Source organism: Peromyscus maniculatus, chromosome 12 (assembly GCF_049852395.1).
Source record: "Peromyscus maniculatus bairdii isolate BWxNUB_F1_BW_parent chromosome 12, HU_Pman_BW_mat_3.1, whole genome shotgun sequence".
NCBI lineage: Eukaryota > Metazoa > Chordata > Mammalia > Rodentia > Cricetidae > Peromyscus > Peromyscus maniculatus.
The window spans coordinates 14,074,801-14,082,103 of NC_134863.1; the positions used below are offsets into that span (position 1 = coordinate 14,074,801).

The following is a 7,303-nucleotide window of genomic DNA, read 5'->3' on the forward strand; positions in this document are numbered from 1 at the left end:
CCATGACGAGGTAAGTCTATGCTCCGGGCTGCTGAGACATCTATGCTCCATGCACAGTAAGGGAGAGGTTTTCAGAAGGACCTCTCTGGATCCGAGCTGATCCTTGCAAAAGTTGGATTTCATAGTGAGACTCAACTGATGTTTATCCTGCATGTAACAACATAGGCCTTGCTGGTAGGAGAGGTAGGTACGAGGCAAACATGGTTCTAAAGAAAACCCATGACCAGGGCCAAGTTATTTTCTTTTAAAATTACCCTCATGTGGAGTGGTGGTGGTGTCTGATTGGGTTCCTTCTTTGCCAGCCACCTTTTCTTTGACCCAAGGATAATTTTGTGATGATAATCTCTTTCCATGTGTGGACATAGGTGTGTATACATTCATAAGTGTGTGTGTGTGTGTGTGTGTGTGTGTGTATGTGTGAATATATGTGTGTGCATGTGTGCATAGGTGGGTGTGGTTGGAAGTCTCTCTGCTTCAAACTTCTTTTACTCTATATTTCGAGACATGGTTTCTCACTGAACCCAGAGCTCACTGATATAGCCAGGCTGGCTGGCCAGCCAGCCCCAGGGACTCTCCTCTCTCCATTTCCCCAGCACTGAGGTTATAGGCATATATATATATATCACATGCCCCTTTCTTTTTGTGTTGGTGATGTGATCTAAACTTAGTCTCCTTATGGCATGGGCATGGTGAGTGCTTCCCTGCTCAGCCCCCTCACCAGTTTTTAACCTCTTAAAAATGGTCTTATCTGGAGTTATCGTGATTGGATTTTTTTCCCCGGGCTGTGTTACTGATATTTGATTAGACAAACTCTGATACTTATAAGTAATGATGGTTTTGCTGTGGGAGTCCCATACTTGATGTAAACAAATAGCACTGTGAGTCTGGCCAGAATATGAAGAAGCTGTGACTAATGAAAACCTATTGAACCTGGCTGTGATGGCGATGTGTGTTTGTAAGGGTGAAGATTACTGTAATCACTGTGTGAAGATGTGGGATATTATGTACATCTATGTATTTTATATAATAGTTTGATTTGCTCTAAGTTAATATGTGATGCCCAGCCCAAAGAATTGTGTGGCCCACAGTTATTCACATAAAACTAGGTACAGTTTTAAAGCTAAGCATTCTTGCAGAGGCCTGTAATCTCATCACTCTGGAGGCTGAGCCAGGAGGATTACTGGGAGTTTGAGGCTTAGTCTACATTAGTGAGACTTTGTCTTAGAAAACAACAGCAATAAAGTAAGAATAGCCTTATATAAAGCAGTTCCCATATCCGTATTTGAGTGTTTAAATTAGATGGCATGTGTGACTTCTCCCATCAGGCTGGGGATGCTCATGTATGTGGCTTTGTCCTGTGAAGCTCTAAACAGTTCTTGAGTAGCTAAGAGTTACCTGCTTAGACTTTGGTAGAGCTGCCTCTAGGGAAATGGACATGTAAGTCAATGTAAGTCTTTCGTACCTATAAGCAACAGTGGCTTCTTGTGTACCTATAAGGAACCTCCAAATAGTCATGCCCTTTGGCTTGGTGATTCTCCTTCTGGTAATCCACCCGAAAGAAGGAACTGGAAACGCGCATGGTAAAGATTTCACTCAGACCTATTTGTAGTTGTTGAGGAGAGCACGCAACTTAAATAGCTAACAGTATAATAACACACAGCTGGGAAATGGTGCTGGCGAGGGACGCTCACTACAAGACCAATTAAGGAAAAACAAAACAAGAACCCGAGGAGCGACAGTGACCGTACATCGCAGTCAGTGAGCTCGGGTTTGCACTGCGGCTCTGTCACTGGAGCTTGTCACCTGCACACTATGCCATCCTGGAAAAATGGGGTTGATAATAATAACACCTATCTCAGAGGGACCTCCTAGGACTAAATGACATAATGAAGATAAAATGATTAACACCATGCAAAGTACATTTATTAGGTTACCTACAAATGCCAGCCCTCTATGGAGTGTATGATTTCAAGGCCTAAAAATAGACCAAAGAGAAATATGTCAATGTATTAAAAATTGTGAGATCTGGGTGGTAGGACTCATGGGTGATAATTTTTTACTTTCAACTTCCCAAATTTTCTGCAATGAGCAGGAACTACTATTATATTAGGAGTATATAATAATGTAATACAACATTATAGATATGTATATATAATGTTATATATATATGTTTATTTATTTATTTATTTATTTATTTATTTATTTATTTATTTATTTATTTATTTATTTATTTATTTTCAGAGCTGAGGACTGAACCCAGGGCCTTGCACTTGCTAGGCAAGCGCTCTACCACTGAGCTAAATCCCCAACCCCATATATATATATATATATATATATTTATTAAAGAATGTTACCCCACAATGAAACAGCACTTCCTGTTTCCCTTCTGGGGAGGAGGTGGAACCAGCTTCAGCAGACACTCACACAGAGTCTCGTATGTACTGAGCCTCTAGGAGGGTCAGGGCTTGAGGGAGCCTCATCACTTGTTACAGGTGTTGGGTGGGCAGGTGGGTGGGCAGGGGGAAGTTGGAACAGTCGATCATAGGAGTTTCTCCCAGACCTGAGACTCTGCATTTCAAGCTGCTCTGGGTTTTGTCATTTCCCCTCATATTTTAGCTGATCTGAACAAGACTATATAAAAAATAGCAAGTGAGTGGGGATTAGGGGGGCGGTGCATTGGTAAAATGACCGCCACAGGAGCATGGAGACCTGACTTCTGATCCAGGTGCACCCATGTACACAACTGGGCAAAGCCACTGTAGTCCGACACCAGGAGGCAGAGACAGGAGGATTCCCAAGCGTGATGACCAGCCAGTGAACTCTGGGTTTAGAGAGACCCTGTCTCTAAAAATAAAATGGAAAGAGATAGAGGACCTCACACACACACACACACACACACACACACACACACACACACACACGGGGACATATATACACAGAAAGACATGGAGCATACACAGAGATATGGGGCATATATGCAGACATAGAATACATACCACACAGACATGGGACATATACATATACACAGACACAGAAACATGGAACATGTACACACACAGGCATGGGGCATGTATACACACAGGGGCATGCACACACAAAGAGACACGTGACATGTACACACACGTGGGAGGACGTGGACACACACATATAAAGTGGAAAGTGTTCCACTTCCTTCCCACCCCCAGATCTCTCCCAGAAACAATAATGCCTAGAATATTGGAGTTAAATGTTAAAGGGGATGGTGTGTGTGTGTGTGTGTGTGTGATCAGGGGGCTTAGATCAGATCAGAAACACCACAGGAAATGAGCTTAGTTACAGCTCTTTGATTTAATGAGTACAATTTATACTCAAAGTGGAATTTCTGTCAAACACAGCCCTTTAAGGAAGAAGCTCGTCTTCCCACGGTAGGAGACACCCCCTAGACCGAGGTACAGTTGTAAAGGGTGTGTGTGAGTGTGTGCATTTGGTTTCTGCTGTTTGCTCTGTGAGCCAACATCCTTCAGTCCTTCACTGACTGTGAGGTGCCCTATTCTCCAGCAAGTGGGTCCAGCAGCTGCCTTGTGTAAACACTGAATCCCAGGCACCGAGGTATCAAAGTCTTGTGCCTGATTAGTGTCCCTCATCATGTTTGGAGGTGACCGTTGTACACCTCCAGACCATGGGTCCCTCAAAGTCCTGAAGCGAAAGCGTGACAAACAGCTCTCCTCGGTCCTCCTCCCCACAGGGAGGTCATCGTATGCTAATGAGGCCCAGGCACATAACCTAGCAGCCCGGACAAGTGAGCCCGTGGGTTCACGCAGTACTCCAGAACGCCACTGTGGTTTTGTCACAAGTCACCTCATCCCTCAGCAGATTCTCCTGACGCCCCCGGAGACTGAGGGAGGGGGTCTCTCCGCTACCCTGAAGTGCACAGCAGGACTGCTCGCGCGCCTGGTTCTTCCCTGTCCACTGCAAAGGGATGGAGGCAGACCCTCAGCATCACCTGTAGGGCTTTTGAGAAGTCCACGGCCCCCTCCTCAAATTCCAGTCCACTAGTCCCGAGAAAAGGGACATCAGAAGATACTGGGTGAGGCGAGGCGGTCGGGTGGAGTTTTCGAACGCCCCACAGCCCCACAGGTGATTCTGGGTGCAACCTTATTAACATACAAACACGCGGACAGGTCTTGTGACTCAAAACAAACAGGTCCGCTTTAGGTTCCCCCGATGCTCCCCCCCCCCCCCCTTTATTTGCCAAGGTGTCTGTATTCGCCTCAGCTTCTCTCTAAGTCCACCACCCAAGAGGCTTTGGACTTGGAGTGTCCCAAAGTCTCAGAAACCCACGGGACTGCCAGAGGCTCTGGCCACCAGGCAACAGAAAGACCTTCCCTGCTCCCAGAAGCCCTCTGGCTCCCCGTGCCGCGATCTGGATACCCTGGAGCTAACGTAAAAAAGGAAGACATCTGACCAGTTGCTTCAGCAAACTGCCCTGAGCAAGGACGCCTGTCGTCGCTCAGCACACCTTCGCGTCCCGACCCACCGCACAGGGAGGGGGCCCCACCCTGCACAGTCCACTGGCGCATCCCCTCGGGCCCGGGTTTGTGGCAGGTGGCGCTGTCAGGATGGGCGCAGGGGCCTCGTCTGCAGCGCCTTTCCCAGCCGCGGGACCCGCTCTCGCTTTGCCCTGGTTTTCCAAGTTGCTGCCGGTCTCCCCCCTGACCCCCGCAACTGGTGACCCCTGGTTCGCGGCCGCGGTCTTACCTCACCATGCTACACTTGGTTGCGCGCTTGCCGAGGGGCGCTCCCTCCCAGCGGCTTATTCCCTTACTTGGGAGGAAAGAGGAACCCAGAGACAGAAGGGGACCGAAGCGGGCGCCCGGGCGTCCTCGCAGTGCAGCCCTCTCTGGGGCGGGGACATCAGGCGGCTTCCAGGGTTGGCGGCCCAGGGGTCTTCCGCCTTCGCTAGGGGCTCCGCTGCTGGAAGGGCAGGCTGCCTCTGCTGCCCGCTACGGCACTGCGGCTCTGCACCCTGTCCCTCGCAGCATCGCAAGTCCGGCTGCCACTCTTGCTGCGGAGCCCTGCCCCCCCCCCCCCCCCCGGCGCAGAGCCCGCCCCCGCCACACACCCGCGCGCGCAGACACACGCGTCCCCCACAAACACACGGGTGCACACACATAAACACGTGTGCGCACACACACGCACACCCACGGATGCCGATCGTTTGGTGGGAACCTGTGTGTGCATGATCAGGGCACTCCTGACTGGCTGGGCTTTGGTCAGCGAGGATGCATGCCGTGCTGGAGGCTGCAAGAAACCAGCTGACTTCAAGGTAGAGGACAATTACTTGAAAAATACAATATCCTCTGGCTGTTTTCCTTAGCCTAGAAGCCTAGGTCTGGGCTACCTCTATATTCTAATCAAAGCAGACAAAAAAAAAAAATTAAACATAAAAATAAATCAACAAGTTCTCTGTTTTCTAGGAACTTGGTGTCTTTGATGTCCATCCTGTCCAGGAGGACATTTCTGACAATCCTAACTCAGGGGCAGTAGATTGGTGATCATTTCTCCTCTGCATGTGTAAATGGTTGGGATCAATGCAGCTAGCCAGAAATGGGCTGGGATGAGGTCTCAGGACTGAGAATTGTGGTATCCCCCTTTGCCTTTGTGTGACCTTGGACTGTCTTCAGACAGGACAAATAGAGCATCTCTAAAACAAACAAAATACACACACACAAGAAAAAAAAGGGAACAAGAAAAATGCAAAAGTAGAAAAACAGAGAAAACGACCTGGGACTGAGGATAAAGAAAAGGAGGCAGCAGCAGTGTCTGGGGCCCAGGGACTTGTGGGGCTGTCGCTTTCCATGACGTGGGTGTCTGCAGGGGGGTGGCGGCAGTGGTGATGTTATTTCAGGCATGTCACATCAGCAGAATGACTTCTGTCCATTTCACACCACATTTAGAGTCACCAGGAGTTGAGTCTCATCTGTAAAATATGTGGCGTTTACCAGTGTCCACAGCCAAGAATTCTTTCCTGCCCCGTGGGCAGTGAAGGTCCCTGTGTAGAGCTGGAGCCAAGAAAAGCTTTCTGCAAAGGGCAGAGGTGCTGGGGGCCCGGGGTGTCCAGGCATCTGGGGACGAAGCTGCAAACGTGACTGTTGGAAAAGGCACTGAAGGGCCCTGGCGGTTAATTCATACCCGGCCACCAGCAGGCAGGGTGATGAAACCAAGAAGGAAAGGGAGGCCCAGAGACCTTTCTTCACTTCCTTCCCCGCGGCTACAAGGGCAAGGTTGATGACGGAACCCTGTGCTCACCCTTCATCCTGTTACCCGCTATTCACGCCTCATCCCACGCACCCTGGGCAGCTTCCCACGCTTGGGTAGGCTGACACACTGGTGTGAGGGTATTCTGTGACACATGTACAAGTTCTTCATTTTTTCTTGTCTCTCTCTTACTGACTTGTTCATTTCGTGGATATTTATTAGCTTCTGCTCTGTCTTCCGGCACTTCCCATTGGCTCCAGTCATGAGCCTTACCTGGGAGGAAGGAGGAATGGGGAGACAGAAAGGGCTTAGAACTGTTTGTGTCCTGTCCTTTTGAGGGGTAGGCCTGACTATATACATCCCCACTGAGCACAGGCTTACTGTATACATCCTCACTGAACACAGGCTTACTGTATACATCCCTACTGAGCACAGGCTGACTATATACATCCTCACTGAGCACAGGCTTACTGTATACATCCTAGCTGAGCACTGGCTTACTGTATACATCCTCACTGAGCACAGGCTTACTGTATACATCCTCACTAAGCAAAGACTTACTGTATATATCTCAACTGTGCACAGGCTTACTGTATACATTTTCACTGTGCTGGGCTGAGTGACTATGGAAGATGAAATCCTTACCTTTTAAACGGCATTCTTGAGGAGGCAGACACCATTGTGTGCATGTCACAAGAAAAAAAAACGCTTGGCTCAACCTAGTCTGGATGCATTCTAGAGAAGGCTGACTTGAAGGAGAGCCTGGATGGGGAGTACATGACAGGTAGGAGTTGGGACAACATGGAGTCGTTCTGTCTTTTACACTAAGTAGATAATAAGCTTGATGGGACAAATGCAGGCAGAGGTAGAATGTGGAGATCCAACTTGGCATGCTGGGGAAGTTGTTATATAACAATAAGAAACTCTGGAAAGGATGCCAAGCAAGAATCTGGAGAATAGAAATGCTTATAAAGATTGGTAAATATGAAGGCACTTGCGTCTATAAAATATATCATTTATGAAGTCAAAACTGTTCACCAGTGTGTTTGTGAATAGATTCCTTGGG

At 48.4% G+C, this 7,303-nt stretch overlaps 1 protein-coding gene across 3 annotated transcripts in view; it reads right to left on the reverse strand.

The window, feature by feature from the left end:
* The window catches only part of Dgkg (diacylglycerol kinase gamma), a 209,540-nt gene extending 204,466 nt beyond the window's left edge, over positions 1 to 5,074 (reverse strand). The window contains exon 1 of one of the 3 annotated variants that reach the window (XM_006985051.4): positions 4,738 to 5,074. The gene's annotated coding sequence lies outside the window, so the exon portion shown is untranslated. The remainder of the gene's footprint in view (positions 1 to 4,737) is intronic. The other 2 variants (XM_016003621.3, XM_076548617.1) reach the window with 2 other exon arrangements.
* Between the last annotated feature and the right edge of the window lie 2,229 nt (positions 5,075 to 7,303).